The sequence below is a fragment of the Spermophilus citellus genome, assembly GCF_964194105.1.
Source record: "Spermophilus citellus genome assembly, chromosome: 14".
NCBI classification, from domain to species: Eukaryota; Metazoa; Chordata; class Mammalia; order Rodentia; family Sciuridae; genus Spermophilus; species Spermophilus citellus.
Window position 1 is genome coordinate 79,422,597 of NC_138194.1, and position 17,262 is coordinate 79,439,858.

Here is a 17,262-nt window from a genome sequence, read left to right on the forward strand (position 1 = left end):
ACTTTTGGTACAGAGAATAATCCTCTATTTCACATGACAACCAAATTATTTTCAAAATGTTACATAATACACATTGGGCTCTGGACAAGATTATGAAGCATAAATGCTTCCCTGATTTTCTCAATAGGACATGAAATTTTTAACTTCCTTCTTTTTGATGCTGTTGTTGTTTGATGTTGTTGTTGTTAGTGGGCAGCCCTATATCTAGAAAATTTCAATTAAGACTTATCATTCTAATTTTATAGATAGCTGAAAATATTGAATTCTCCTAAAGTCTTAACCTTTTTCTAGCTTCAAAATTAATTTGTTAGTAGTCTTACATAATATCTTAGTTTTCTACATGTTTTTTAAAAAAAGAACTATTGTAAACAGAAGTAAAACAAGTGATATTTCAGCATTTGGAAACGAACCAAGAAATGGGAATCTGAATGGAAAATTTTTTTTTTTCAAAATAAATCTATGACTTCCATTGCTATATTTGTTTACTGAAAAAGATTTAAACATTTTGTAGAACAAATGAAGAAAAAAACATTTTTATTTAAAACAAAATTTTTAAAAATCTGGTTCTTGATTTTAATTAAATTAGCTTACAATTCCTCACTAAAATTAGACAAAGAAAAATAAAAGTATTCCAAATACTAAGTTTCTGGTTCAACAAAATTAACTTATTTCTTGAAACTGATGTGATTACTTTTTAATTAAAATTGAGTCAAATTTCACCAAACTTTTCAGATAAGAGTAGTATTTTCAAATATATCCTTAGAACTCCAATTTGTCATATTTATATTCAATAGCGAATCTAGCTACTAAGTGTACATAGTTCAAAATCTATTTTTTATTTCTCCTACAAAAATGACTAATTAGTAACAATTGAATTATTCATGAAAAGTTTTCTTTTTATTGTTAGAAAGAGTAAATATAGTTTACATTTTATATATGTATTTGTCTTTGGTCAGGAAAATTATGATAAAAAATGTTAGCATAGTTCTTACAGTTTTTTCTTTTTGATCTCTGTTGCACCATGGTATATAGACAATTGATTGATGTAAATGGTGGTTATGTGAGGTATTAAAGTGAATAGAAGATGATATTTTGCTATATGTTTCATACAAAGGTATTTTTTCTAGAAAAGATAAAACTTTAAAATATTTAATAATTGTACAAAAAAAATAGCAAAAAATATTTGCTATTTATAAATCACACCCCCAAAAAATCATTTGGTGGAACAGAACCACATATTTTAACTATAAAGAAAAAATTAATAGATAATTTTATGCAGAACTGTGTAAATTCTGAGAAATCTAGTGGCTGTGATGAGATGAGAAGATATCAATGGAAGATTAGGAAAAACTTGTAAGGAAAGACAAGTATTATATGATGAGTAAAGAGCGGAGATAGAAAGTAGTATGTTCTTTTCAAGAAACAGAATATTGCTGGTGTGCATAATCAGGGATAGGTGATGGAAAAATGAGTCATGAGATCTCATCAGAGAAAAAGTTATAGAATCTTGATAAAGATGTTAGATTTTACCGAAGAGATGAAGAAGCCACTAAAGATAAAGAGAAGGAGAAGGAATAGGGTTAGGTTTATATCTTAGATTTTAGTTGATGATTTTTACTAAAATGGAGAAATCACATGGAAAGATGTTTTAATTGTCATGCAAGAAACAATGAGCTTCCAACACACTGGCTAAAAAGCACTAATAAGGATGGATTTGCATTTGAACAATATATAAGATTTGGTGGCAGGAGGAGTTCCTGAGAGTTGATATGAAGACTTAATGAAAAAGTTTGGGTTTTAGGATAATGCTGAAGTGAATACGATAGTTGAATTCATGAGACAAAATTTTTAAATAAAGTACCAAGACAGGACATTGTTTTGGTTAGACAAACAATGAACACTGTAATCCAGTAAGCAATAGGTGTAGTTTCCTAATCTAAATTCTATTGCATGTGTCCAATCTGCTTCTTGATTGTTCAGTTTTCATTCTTTACTCAGTAAGCATTTTGAAGGGCTTATAACGCTAAGTACTTACTTACTTAGTCTCTCTCTCTCTCTCTCTCTCTCTCTCTCTCTGTGTGTGTGTGTGTGTGTGTGTGTGTGTTTTATTTTTCCATCTCCTCATTCCCAATTTTCTATTCCAATTCTCACTGGGTAACCTTTGTTACCATTTCATGCCAATCTCTTTCATTGCATATGGATCTTAACTCTTATTTCCATTTAGATAAACGTCCTGACTAAATATATGTATGTGTACACACACACACACACACACACACACACACTTATTTATTTATTTATGTTAGATTTATTCCAGAAACAAATGCAAAGATAATAAATAAATACAAAGATAGTTTACCATGACAAAATGTATTAATGTATTATAAATCATTTATATGTTTCTATAGAAAAAAATATCTCAACATATACACAGAAACATTCAATAAATCCAGCTCTTATTCCTGATTTGAAAAAGAAAAAGAGAATAATTTTTAAAAATTAAGTTTTTCCAAAATAGAAAGTGACTTAAATTTTTATTATGGCATAAAGAGAAGTTAGAGGCAACTTAAATTTAGGATTATGTAAGGATATTGTTCGCTACTACCACTTCTACTGAAATCATATTGAAGAGTTTTAGTGAACTAAGAACAACAACATGTATTAAAATATAAACACTGGAAAGCAGAGACAAAATGATTAATAGATACAGGTAATATAGTGAATATGAAAATTCAAGAGAACTGAAAGAATGATTATTAGAGTAAAAGAGCACACTTAAAATGTAAATTTTTAATAGTATCTTTCAATATCAGCAAAAGGTAAAAGGCATTAGACTTAATATATTTTTTAAATGATCAATGATGCTCAGGAATTACTGAAATTTAACCTGGCTTCTAAAGCTAATTATTTGGAATGTAACTACTGGAGATTTCAGAGTTCTTCACTGCCTATAAGATTTGTTGATTTCTGCCACTAGTCTTTCTCATACTGCTCTGTTCTTCCACTTACTGAGTTTTCTACAATGTAATATATTCTACTACATCAGTGCTTACATTGGAGAAAAGTCCTCATCTCTATTTTTCAAAATGATAAGGAATCAGAGACACAGATTTACATTGAGAGGAAAATAATAATAATAATACATTAAACAAAATGAATGACAAAAATTAAAACTACTTTACTTGAATTTAATCCATATTACTCCATACTGGGTAGGTTAATAGCAATTAAACTGAACAGAAAAAGAGGTAGACTTGAAATTTATTTTTTTTAACTTTTATTTTTTAGTAAAAAGTTGTAAAGTCAAATGAAACATATTAGTGTAGAACAGAGGCTGTCTCTAAGATCAGAAATTGATTTCTTTTTTATGCTTTCCTATATATTCCTTTCTCTTTATGTTTTCTAGGAATTTGAGTTTGTCAATCATGTGGTATATAGGATAAGGAAAAGTAAATATGTTTATAAAGTACCAACAAATTATGGCTATAAATAAAGATGTCTCAGCAACTTATATTTGAGAAAATATATAATGAGGGCTATGCTGACAATTCTTAAAAATCAGCATCTTTGCTAATGATATAACTATCATACAGTGGACATTACATGATAAAAACAAAACCCTGAGAAAGCATTTCTGCTGTTCTTTATGGCCCCAGGGATAGAAAGGTTGATTTCCTTTGATAGTTGGCCACTTTGCTACGTCCAGGGGACAATTTAATGCAAAAGGACAAGCAGCACCAGAGAGAACTTATGTTCTAACTTTGGAGATAAGTCTTTATAATGGCACAGCAAACTGCAGTCGTTAAGAACTCTGGAATTAGAACTGAGGGGTTTAAATCCCAGCTCAACCACTTACTAGATTTGCAACCTTGGGCAAGGTAGCAAACCTCTATAAAACAACAGCAAAATGTAAATACTTTCTTTGCTTACAATCCTTTTGTAAAAAATACAGGAGGTCAGGAATAATAATTAATGATGGTCTATCTTGTACTGTACAATGAGTGATAGAATAATTCTCTTTCTATAGTAAATTTTGGCTTTAATGAAGTGAAAATAGAGTAAGGAGGTGAAATTGTAAAGGAAAAAACATTGGAAGAAAGCAGAAACTATGCATGAAGACAGAACTGAGAAGTCAAGAAGCACATTCAGCTTAAAAGGATCTGTAGAAAAGGACAGCAATGACTTAGAAGTTATAATAATTTGACACTGGGCTACTTGCAGAGATTCAGTCATTTGGAGAGCAAAAAATGTATGAAGGCAGTATGGAGCAGAATAAGCCCAGACTAAGAATCAAATGAATCAAAAGAATCAAATGAAACAGAACTGGTACATAAAACCAATCAGGATAGAAAATAACCAACATTTAATTTGAGAGAAATTGACCAATGGTTAGGACATAGAGAATTATATCATATGGCTTGGTCCCAAATCTTGGCCTGGATATCTTCTAGTTACATGGGCATGTACAAGTTACTGCTCTGTTTCTCAGTTTTCTCATGTGTAAAAACTGACTAATAATTATACCTATTCCAGTAGAATTGTTTGGAATTTTATAAAGAAAGGATCATATTTATGCTTAATAACTACTAATTGTATAAGTTTTATTATTATTATTATTTTAATTAATACCTAACTATAGAGTTTCCTTACAGATATCTAAATCATTTTAATATGATTATCCACTAATGTATATACTTATTTTATAATAATCTCAAATTATTCACCATAAATGTCTTTTTTGTATCATGTCCATTGAATAAAAATGGACATTTACAAGACCCACTCTGCTAGAATGTTAATTCATTGAGTTTATTGAGCAATCTTTAATTCTTCTGAATTCCTGGCAAGGTAGTCCCCAAACATGGTTATGCATTAGAATCCCCTGGAAATTTTTAACCATGGGTTAACTAATCTCTGGATCCACTTTAAATGAGTAAAATCAGATTCTCTACAGAAGGGAATAGATTTTTTTAAAGTTTACCATGTGATTCTAAGGTGTAGCTATGAGTAAGAACCTAGTGGTTTGCAAGGAATTTGACACACAATTTGTTTATGTCCCTCATTTTTAAACAAACTTAAATGATTAACAAAGCTACATGTTTACATAAATGTTTATGTAAATTATGTTTACATAAATACATATACATATTTGTAGATAGATATATTTACATTTACCATACATAAACATATATATATATATATATATATATATATATATATATATATATGCACATATGCACAAACACACACACATATAAATATGTATAAATGCATGCATGTTGATAAAGAGTTTAACACAGGAATGTATTAATAAAGGTTTGATAAATATGTATCGTTCATGATCCTGGTAGGCAACAATTGGCTCTAGAAATTAGGGTTGGGCACAGTTTGAAAAAAATTAATGAAGAATATATATTTTCTCAGGGCTAGAATAGCAGGAAGCTGCTACCATTTTCTACATCTGTCTCTTTTCTCCATTGCCTCAACAATTTTCTCTGAACCACCACTTTGGGGAGACTAAAAATAAAGTTCATTGTATGTTTATTACTAATATCCTTAAAAATAAAGATTTTTCCAGAATGTAAATCAACCATGTGGTGCACCACTCTCCTTTTTGGGCCAGCACCTTGAGTGATAGTGTACTAGATTATCCAGATCATCATGAGACTCTATGAAATATCCTCCTAACAAAAAATAAAAACAAACCCCTAAACCTCTTCACACCCCAAATTTCCCTCCACATAATATCCTTTTACAGATTTGCCTATAATTCCTCCTTTAGCAAACATTCACATAGCTATTTCAGTCATTTTTGTAAAGGTCAGCTACTCTGCCTCATGAGTTGTCAATTTTCAGTCTTTCTTGATTTTTCAGTGTCATTTAGCATGGCTCATCTCAGAGAGTATTCACCTCTACTATAAGCTATTATTACATATATCCAAATTCTACTTCACAAACTTATGTTATAGATAAGCAGATGTCTCAAATTTAACATATATTAAACAGAATTTCAGATTTTTGTTCCTGAGCCTACTCTTTCTACAGTCTCACCTCTTCTAACTGCTGCCACCTTGTTCTAAGCCACAATGAACTATTTCCTAGTCTTCGAATAGCTATTAATTGCTCTCTGCTTCTGTGCTTGCCTTCTCAAGGTGTATTTACAGCACATCATCCAGTCCCTTCCAATGACTTTTTAATTTTAAGTGAAACTTAAGCCACTCTAAGCCCTAATATGTATACAGGGCTTTCCTTACCCTTGTTAATTTCTCTGTGAGCTCATCTACCAGGGTCCCTTTTAGACACTGGTAAGGTTGTAAAAGTGTATGGAAACACTTTGATATTAGCCATATTTCAGGGAAGTTTAAAAGGTAATTACATTTCAAATTTCCAAATTTTTATCATCAATTAAAAATAAGTGTTGGATTTTAAATATAATGAATAGTATGAAGATATTAGGAAAGACTGGATATTATATTTGTGAGCTCTTTTATGTATTCAATATCTATAACCTTTACTAAACATAATTGGCTAATAACATTTTGAATAGACTGAATCTCAGAAATTATACTTCTAGATGAAATTTCACTTAATCAGATATTTTGATTGTTTTTCAGTGAATTCTCAATTGACTATTTCTTTTTTTTTAAATTCTTTTATTGTTGGTTGTTCAAAACATTACATAGTTCTTAATATACCATATTTCACAGATTGATTCAAGTGGGTTATGAACTCCCATTTTTACCCCATATACAGATTGCTGTATCACATCAGTTACATTTCCATTGATTTACAAATTGCCTTTCTGGTGACTGATGTATTCTGCTGTCTATCCCATTCTCCACTGTCCCCCCTCCCCTCCCCTCCCCTCCCCTTCTCTCTCTCCATCCCCTCTACTATAAATCGTTTCTTCCACTTATATAATTTTTCTCCTACTCCTCCTTTCCTCTTATATGTAGTTGTGTATAACCCTGAGGCTCACCTTCCAATTCCATGAAATTTCCCTTACCTCTCACTTTCCCTCCCGCCTATCATCCCTGTTTAATGTTAATCTTCTTCTCAAGCTCTTCCTCCCTACCCTGACCTTGGTTACTCCCCTTATATCAAAGCAGTCATTTGGCATTTGTTTTTTAAGGATTGGCTAGCTTCACTTAGCATAATCTGCTCTAATGCCATCCATTTCCCTCCAAATTCTATGATTTTGTCATTTCTTATTGCAGAGAAATACTCCATTGTGTATAAATGCCACATTTTTTAATCCATTCATCTATTGAAGGGCTTCTAGGTTGGTTCCACAATCTTGCTATCGTGAATTGTGCTGCTATGAACATCGATATAGCAGTGTCCCTGTAGCATGCTCTTGTTAGGTCTTTAGGGAATATACCGAGAAGGGGAATAGCTGGGTCAAATGGTGGTTCCATTCCCAGCTTTCCAAGAAATCTCCATACTGCTTTCCAAATTGGCTGCACCATTTTGCAGTCCCACCAACAATGAACAAGTGTACCCATTTCCCCGCATCCTCGCCAGCACTTGTTGTTGTTGGACTTCTTAATGGCTGCCAATCTTACTGGAGTGAGATGGTATCTTAGGGTGGTTTTGATTTGCATTTCTCTGACTGCTAGCGATGGTGAGCATTTTTTCATGTACTTGTTGATTGATTGTATGTCCTCCTCTGAGAAGTGTCTGTTCAGGTCCTTGGCCCATTTGTTGATTGGGTTATTTGTTATCTTATTATCTAATTTTTTGAGTTCTTTGTATACTCTGGATATTCGGGCTCTATCTGAAGTGTGTGGGGTAAAGATTTGTTCCCAGGATGTAGGCTCCCTGTTTATCTCTCTTATTGTTTCTTTTGTTGAGAGAAAACTTTTTAGTTTGAGTAAGTCCCATTTGTTGATTCTGGTTGTTAACTCTTGCGCTAAGGGTGTCCTATTGAGGAATTTGGAGCCTGACCCCACAGTATGTAGATCATAGCCGACTTTTTCTTCTATCAGACACCATGTCTCTGATTTAATATCGAGCTCCTTGATCCATTTTGAGTTAACTTTTGTGCATGGCGAGAGAAAGGGATTCAGTTTCATTTTGATGCAAATGGATTTCCAGTTTTCCCAGCATCATTTGTTGAAGATGCTATCCTTCCTCCATTGCATGCTTTTAGCCCCTTTATCAAATATAAGATAGTTGTAGTTTTGCGGATTGGTTACTGTGTCTTCTATTCTGTACCATTGGTCCACTGGCCTGTTTTGGTACCAGTACCATGCTGTTTTTGTTACTATTGCTCTGTAGTATAGTTTGAAGTCTGGTATTGCTATACCGCCTGATTCACACTTCCTGCTTAGCATTGTTTTTGCTATTCTGGGTCTTTTATTATTCCATATGAATTTCCTGATTGTTTTATCTATTTCTACAAGAAATGCTGTTGGGATTTTGATTGGGATAGCATTGAACTTATAGAGAACTTTTGGTAATATCGCCATTTTGATGATGTTAGTTCTGCCTATCCATGAACAGGGTATATTTTTCCATCTTCTGAGGTCTTCTTCTATGTCTCTTTTTAGGGTTCTGTAGTTTTCATTGTATAGGTCTTTCACCTCTTTTGTTAGGTTGATTCCCAGGTATTTTATTTTTTGGGGGGATATTGTGAATGGAGTAGTTGTCCTCATTTCCGTTTCAGAGGATTTGTCGCTGATATACAGGAATGCATTTGATTTATGCGTGTTGATTTTATATCCCGCCACTTTGCTGAATTCATTTATTAACTCTAATAGTTTCTTTGTAGACCCTTTTGGGTCTGTTAGGTATAGAATCATATCGTCTGCAAATAGTGATAATTTAAGTTCTTCTTTTCCTATTTTTATGCCTTTAATTTCTTTCGTCTGTCTAATTGCTCTGGCCAGTGTTTCGAGGACTATGTTGAACAGAAGTGGTGAGAGAGGGCATCCCTGTCTTGTACCAGATCTTAGAGGGAATGCCTTCAATTTTTCTCCATTCAGAATGATGCTGGCCTGTGGCTTATCATAGATTGCTTTAACAATGTTGAGGTATGATCCTGTTATCCCTAATTTTTCTAGAGTTTTGAACATAAAGGGATGCTGTACTTTATCGAATGCCTTTTCTGCATCTATCGAGATGATCATATGGTTCTTATTTTTAAGTCTATCGATGTGGTGAATAACATTTATTGATTTCCGTATATTGAACCAGCCTTGCATCCCAGGGATGAATCCTACTTCATCATGGTGTATAATTTTTTTGATACGATTTTGAATCCGATTCGCCAGGATTTTATTGAGGATTTTTGCATCTAGGTTCATTAGAGATATTGGTCTGTAGTTTTCTTTCTTTGAAGTGTCTCTGTCTGGTTTAGGTATCAGGGTGATGTTGGCCTCGTAGAATGTCTTTGGAAATTCTCCCTCTTTTTCTATTTCCTGAAATAGCTTGAAAAGTATTGGTGCTAGTTCCTCTTTAAAGGTTTTGTAAAACTCTGCTGTATACCCGTCCGGTCCTGGGCTTTTCTTAGTTGGTAGTCTTTTGATGGTTTCTTCTATTTCCTCTATTGTTATTGGTCTGTTTAGGCTGTCTATATCTTCCTGACTCAATCTGGGCAGATCATATGACTTAAGAAATTTATCGATGCCTTCACTATCTTCTATTTTATTGGAGTATAAGGATTCAAAGTAATTTCTGATTATCTTCTGTATTTCTGAAGTGTCTGTTGTGATATTGCCTCTTTCATCCCGTATGCTAGTAATTTGGGTTCTCTCCCTTCTTCTCTTCGTTAGCATGGCTAAGGGTCTGTCAATTTTATTTATTTTTTCAAAGAACCAACTTTTGGTTTTGTCAATTTTTTCAATTGTTTCTTTTGTTTCGATTTCATTAATTTCAGCTCTGATTTTAATTATTTCTTGCCTTCTACTTCTTTTGCTGTTATTTTGCTCTTCTTTTTCTAGGATTTTGAGATGATATATGAGATCGTTTATTTGTTGGTTTTTTCTTTTTTTAAGGAATGCGCTCCAAGCAATGAATTTTCCTCTTAAAACTGCTTTCAATGTGTCCCATAGATTCCGATATGTTGTGTCAGTGTTTTCATTTATCTCTAAGAATTTTTTAATTTCCTCCTTGATGTCTTCTATGACCCATTGATCATTCAGTAACCTATTGTTCATTCTCCACGTGATGCATGATTTTTCCTTACTTCTTTTATCGTTGATTTTCAGTTTCATTCCATTATGATCAGATAAGATGCATGGTATTATTTCTACTCCTTTATATTGTCTAAGAGTTGTCCTGTGACATAATATATGATCTATTTTTGTGAAGGATCCATGTGCTGCTGAGAAAAAAGTGTAACTACTTGATGTTGGGTGGTATACTCTATATATGTCAATTAAGTCTAGGTTGTTAATTGTGTTGTTGAGTTCTATAGTTTCCTTATTTAACTTTTGTTTGGAAGATCTGTCCAGTGGTGAGAGAGGTGTGTTGAAGTCTCCCATGATTATTGTATGGTGGTCTATTAGACTCTTGTACTTGAGAAGATTTTGCTTGATGAACGTAGCTGCACCATTGTTTGGGGCATATATATTTATGATTGTTATGTCTTGTTGGTGTATGGTTCCCTTGAGCAGTATGCAGTGTCCCTCTTTATCCTTTTTGATTAACTTTGGCTTGAAATCTATTTTGTTTGATATGAGTATGGACACTCCTGCTTGTTTCCGCAGTCCATATGAGTGGAATGATTTTTCCCAGCCTTTCACCTTCAGTCTATGTATATCTTTTCCTATCAAATGCGTCTCCTGTAGGCAACATATTGTTGGATCTTGTTTTGTGATCCATTCGACTAGTCTGTGTCTCTTAATTGGTGAGTTTAAGCCATTAACATTTAGGGTTATTATTGAGATTTGGTTTATTCCTCCAGTCATATTTGTTTATTTATGTTACTAAACCTGATTAGTTTTCCTCTTTGGTTACTTTCCCCCCTTTACTGTCCTACCTCCCACTGATGGTTTTCAATGTTATTTTCAGTTTCCTCTTCCTGTAATGTTTTGCCAAGGATTTTTTGAAGAGATGGTTTTCTAGCTGCGAATTCTTTTAACTTTTGTTTATCGTGGAAGGTTTTAATTTCATCTTTCATCCTGAAGCTTAATTTCGCCGGATACATGATTCTTGGTTGGAGCCCATTTTCTTTCAGTGTTTGAAAAATGTTATTCCAGGATCTTCTAGCTTTCAGAGTCTGTGTTGAGAGATCAGCTGTTATCCTGATTGGTTTGCCCCTAAATGTAATCTGCTTTCTTTCTCTTGTAGCTTTTAAAATTCTCTCCTTATTCTGTATGTTGGGCATCTTCATTATAATGTGTCTAGGTGTGGATCTCTTATGATTTTGCACTTTTGGCGTCCTGTAGGCTTCTAGGATATGGGATTCTGTTTCATTCTTCAAGTCTGGGAAGTTTTCTCGTATTATTTCATTGAATAGATTGTTCATTCCTCTGGTTTGGAGCTCTGTGCCCTCCTGTATCCCAATGACTCTTAAGTTTTGTCTTTTAATGTTATCCCATATTTCTTGAATGTTCTGCTCATGGTTTCTTAGCAGTCTTGCTGAACTGTCTATGTTCTTCTCAAGTTGAAATACTTTGTCTTCATTGTCTGATGTTCTATCTTCTAAGTGATCTATTCTGCTGGTAGTATTGTCAATTGAGGTTTTAAGTTGGTTTATTGCTTCCTGCATTTCTAGGATTTCTATTTGTTTGTTTTTTATTACTTCTAACTCCCTGTGAAATTGATCTTTTACTTCCTGGATTTGTTTCTGTAGTTCCTTGTCAATGTGATCTTTCATTGTCTGATTTTGCTGTCTCATGTCTTCCTTGAGAGTCCAGATCATCTGAAGCATGTATATCCTGAACTCTTTATCTGACATTCCATCTGTTGCAGCTATTACCTCTTCTAGAGTTGAGTTGACCTGCATTGCTTGTGGTCCTTTGTTTCCTTGTCTTTTCATGTTGCTTGCGTTTCTTTCTGCTTGGTGAAACTGTTGTGTTTTTGAAATTTTTCCCCCTGTTTATTTATGTTGCTCTTGTATATTTGGGATATCTCTCTTGTACGGCGGGTAGTGGCTGTGATCCTCCTCTAATCAGGGTGATCTATCCACTACGCTGGTTGGTCGTAGGTCTGCCCGCCCTGCGGGCACGGGTGGCTGCTCTACTCTGCCCCCACTCCAATTGCGGTGACGTTCCTACCACGTCCTCGGATCGTTGGTCCTGATTCGGATGTGGGCAGCAGCTCTTCTCCACCCCTACTCCAATTGATGTGACGTGTCTACCACACTGGTCGGCCTCCAAGCCTGTTCCGCCGGTGGGTCTCAGATCTGCCCACCCTGCGGTCCTGGGCGGCAGTTCTGCTCAACCCCCACTCCCAGTGGGGGTACCTAACTGCCTCTCCAATGGGTCTCTGGGCTCCTTCTGGACGCTGGCGGCGGCTCTGTTCAACCCCCACTCCAACCAGTGTGACGTGACTGCCTCGATGCTACTTGTCCACCACACTGGCAGGCTGCCGAGCCTGTCCTGCCAGTGGGACGCAGGACTGCCTACCTTGCAGGGTCAGACGGCAGCTCTTCACGGCCTCCACTCCAAGTGGGTTGACTTGGCTACCCTGCCGTCCGGTCGCTGGTCCTGTTCCAGGCGTGGGTGGCTACTCTCCTCGGCCCCAGCTGCAGTTGGGGTGTCGCGATACCACACCGGCAGGACCCTTAGCCTGCTCTGGGCACAGGAGGCAGCTCCACTCTCCCCCCCAGGCCCCCACAGCACCCAGCGGGACCCGGACCAAGAAGCAGTCCCTGTAGGATCCCCAACCCTGAGCCAGAGCTGCTTCGGGAGCCAGGAGCCGGTCTCTCCGATCCCCGCGACGTTCTGCTAGGAGCAGGCTCCTCAGGGCAACCGCCGCGGGTTCCCCAATCCCAGGCCAAAGCCGCCCCGGGAGCCCAAGCCTGGCCACACCAGACTCTCCCTGCTCGGTGCCCAAGCCTGGCCACACCAGACTCTGCCTGCTCGGTGCACGCTCCGCTGGGAGCAGAGTCTAAGACGCACTTCCCGCGGGCTCCCCAGCTCCGGGCCAAAACTGTTCCAGGAGACAGAGTCCCGCTGCCCCTCGTCGCAAGTTTCACTTGTGGCTGGCCTCAGCTCCCGGTCCCCGCAGGCTCCGCGGCCCTGGGCTCAAGCAGCCACGAGAGCCAGAACCCAGCCTCTCCGATCCCTGCCACACTCTGCTAGGAGCAGGCTCCACAGAGGTACCCCAGCCTCAGGCCCAGGCAGCCCCGGGAGCCCGAGCCTGGCAGCTCCAACCTCTCCCAGCTCAGTGTACGCTCAGACAGGGGCAGGGTCAAAGACACAGTCGCCGCGGGTTCCCTAGCCCTGGGCCAAAACTGTTCCGGGAGTTAAAGCCACGCCGCCCCTCAGCGCACAATCCACTTGTACCTGGCCTCCGCCCTGAGTCCCCGAAGGATCTCCCGCCCTGGGCCAAAGCAACCCGGGGAACTAGAATCTGGCCGCTCAAAGCCCGGCACCCGCCTTGCCAGGGGTGAGGCCTGAAGAGTATTCTCCTCAGAGTTTCCAGTCCCGAGCCTGAGCGATCTGTCCGCGCGACACAGGCAAATACCAGCCTGGGATCACCTGTTCTGTAGTTGAATGGGCTGAGATCAGTAGAAAACAGGGATGATTGCATCAGCTCTCCATGATGGCGGCTGCTGTCCTCCTCTGTGTTCCGACCGGTGTCGGGAATCTAACTGGACCGATTCTCTCCTCTATTTCAAAGCTGGAACTCAGCACTCAGCGCGGCCAGTGTGCCACTGGCAGGAGCCTGCAGAATCCGCTTCGCTGTAATCCCGCTCTGGTACCTCGAGGCTAATTAACTGAGGCGCGTCCCAGACTCCATCCACAGGACGGTCCGCCGACCAGGTACTGCTTCCCCTCAATTGACTATTTCAAACTAAATAAAATATTTTTTTTCTTTGACTCAAATCAGAATTACATTAAAATAAAAAGACATTTTCTCACAATGTACAGAAAAATCATTGATATGAATTGTAAAATGCTTATATACATATACAGTTTTAAAATGTGCATACAATAGATATTTGTCGAACTTTTGAAGATGATGGTCATCTGACTAAGAGGCAAAGAATATGTGATGCTGACAACTTAGGAATCAATGAATTATTATAAACTGATTATTCTTATGTGTAATGAGTCAAAATTAAATTAGTGTTCTACCAAAGCAAGTTCTAAATTAAAGACAAATAGTGAAGTGAGGAGATAGTTATATTAATAATAATGTAGTGCAGGGACATAATTATAGTTTTCAAATATAGCAAATATTATTGAAATACAAAGCAATCTGTCTTTTCATTCTCAGCATATTCCAAGCATATTAAAAACTAAAAATAAAAACCCCTTAGTTTTTTCCAGTTAATTATTGCTATCTCTTGAAAATTTGTTCCCTCTGAAAGTAATGTTGAAATTTCGTTGTCTATGTAACAGTAATGAGAGATGGGGTCTTAAAGAGACAAATTCACCATGAGGGGTCTATTCTTTTTTTTTTTTTTTTTTTTTTTTTTTAGAGAGAGAGAGAGAGAGAGAGAATTTTAATATATATATATTTTTTTAGTTTTTGGAGGACACAACATTTTTATTTGTATGTGGTGCTGAGGATCGAACCCGGGCCGCACGCATGCCAGGCAAGTGCGCTACCGCTTGAGCCACATCTCCAGCCCCAAGGGGTCTATTCTTATAAGTCGGTTCAATGCCTTTATAAATGGAATTGGGAGAGTGGACTCTTTTTCTTGGCTCTTCCATTTTATGCCATGTGAGGATTTATATTTTTGTCCTCTTAAGAAATTACAGGGTTCAAGGTCCCATCCTACAAATGGATACCAGGCCATTAGCAGGTACCAAATCTGTCCATTTCTTGATCTTAGACTTCCTAGCCTCCAGTGGTAAGTAATAAATTTATTTTCTCTTTAAGTTACACAATCTCAGGTATTCTTTTGTAGTAGTGTAAAGTAGACTAAGACAATTATATTTCAGGTTCAACGAGTATTACTTTGTTCACTCATTATAAACTGTATTGAAAATATTCATCTAATTTGTTCCAAAATATCCTTCATTATATTATTAGTCAGTTATGATCTTTATAATTCATCATTTTAACATTCATAATAAACCTAAAATTATTGATTTGCATTTAATTTTTAAAAGGAACATAGTGTATTGAGAAAGAGAAATGGGTCTTAATAGAGTAGGAAAACCCAGAGCTGAGTTATATCTTGCTCATAATAGCTATTTGACTTTGACTTATTCATATAATTTCTCTGAAGTCCTATATTTTCATCCATGAACCAGGGTTTTTAACTTGATGAGTTCTAACTTCTATGTCAACTCTAAATGTCAACAGCATATGAATATATGTAGAGAAAATCGGTAGTTACCTGATTTTCAATTTCCCCTATATTCTCCTTAAAAAACATAAATAACAAAGATGAAAATAAAACTAAGCATGACCTATGCCTCCAGCATTAATAGGCAAAAGAATAGTGTATCCTCTACTTGCCTGCAAATAGAAGTATACACACAGAACCCACTTTCCTGGCAATGAATATGGAGAGTTTAGGAGGGTAAGTTTAAGGTCTGTAAAAATTTGTGCAATAAAGTTCACAGGGAACATATGTAAAGCACAAGTAAAATCATCATCATAAATAGAAAGTCAAACATTAATTGCCAGAATATCAAACATAGGTCAAGACCTGGCATTTCACAGTATTGATTAAATAGAAGAAATTAAAGTATATAAGACTGGAGGTTGTAGTCTAAGAAGCCATTAGTAATGAGAAAGATACACAAATATAGAAAAAGAGAAATACTCATTAAAATGAAATTACAAAAAAAGGATAAAAAAGAACTGAAGAATCCTAAATAAAAAAGAAAGAAAAAAGATAGGCCTCTTTCCCTCATCAATATCATCCACAAAATACAAGGGTGCAGAAAAAAACATTCTCAAACTAAGAACATTTTCCATGAAATGAACAGGAGTAGGAAAAGCCAATCACATCTATCAAATACTTCTGTAGCAAATAAGAAGTAAAAATTGATATAGTTTTTATGATAAATTTCTCTCCTTGAAATAACCACAAAGATAAATGAAATTATAATACCACTTAAAAATTAAATATCCTTAAATAGGCAACTGAAGATATAAAAATGTCATTGAATCAAAAATACATATACTATTGCCAGGTGTGGTGGCACACACCTGTAATCCCAGCAGCTGGGGAGGCTGAGGTAGGAGGATTACGAGTTCAAAGCCAGCCTCAGCAATGGCAAGGTGCTAAGCAACTCAGTGAGACATTGTCTCTAAATAAAATACAAAATAGGGCTGGGGATGTGGCTCAGTGGTTGAGTGCCTCTGAGTTTAATCTCTGGTACCAAAAAAAAAAAAAAAAAAATTGCACATACTATAACTATAAATGACAGAAAACTGTTTTTAATGGAATGAAAGCTGAATTAATTCAGAAAGGTAGTAAAAGAAAATTATAAAATAATATCAAAATGAATATTAATTATAAGGAGTCTAAAGGAAAAAGATACAACTGAAAATTTAGTAAAGGGCATTGAATAAAAGCAAGAAAAAACCCTAAAAAATGAAAATGGAATGAAGAATAATTTAAAGTATTAGAGAAAATGTAGATGAAATGGAAGAGCCATGAATAACACAAGCTTATTTATTATCTTTGAAGAATATCAAAACAGAGGAATAGAAATCCACAGAAATTTCCAAAGATAAAAGAGGCCTCAAGTATAATCCTAAAAGGGCCAAGTGGGTGCCAGAGAAAAATGACCAAGTATAGTCACCTCTGAGACAAATTCTAATAAATCTCTTGGATAAAGAAAAGGAAATAATCCTTAAGGGCCTCCATATTATGATCTGAAATAATTTAGAAAAGCATGAGAATGAGACTGGTATCAAACTTTTCTAAAACAGCATACAAAGGAAGGCAACAGTATAGAGTGATTTTAAGAAATGTAAAGAAACAGAGTACACATTCAAGCTATTAATTCCAACTCTACTGTTCTTGGAGGAAAAAGAAAAAAAAAAGAAAAACTTGAACAAGAAGACCTGTTGCTCTCATGTGCCCTAATAGTCTACTAGAACTCTGTCAAACCAAGAAATGACTGAGCAGAATTTGACAAAAGGATTTATATGAGAAATTAACATTTTAATTTTAGC

The 17,262-nt window shown here is 36.1% G+C and overlaps 1 protein-coding gene across 3 annotated transcripts in view; it reads right to left on the reverse strand.

Moving 5' to 3' along the window:
• Positions 1 to 17,262, reverse strand: part of CSMD3 (CUB and Sushi multiple domains 3) — a gene marked incomplete at both ends in the record, with an annotated part of 1,157,568 nt that overhangs the window by 519,016 nt on the left and 621,290 nt on the right. The gene's annotated exons all lie outside the window — the stretch shown is intronic.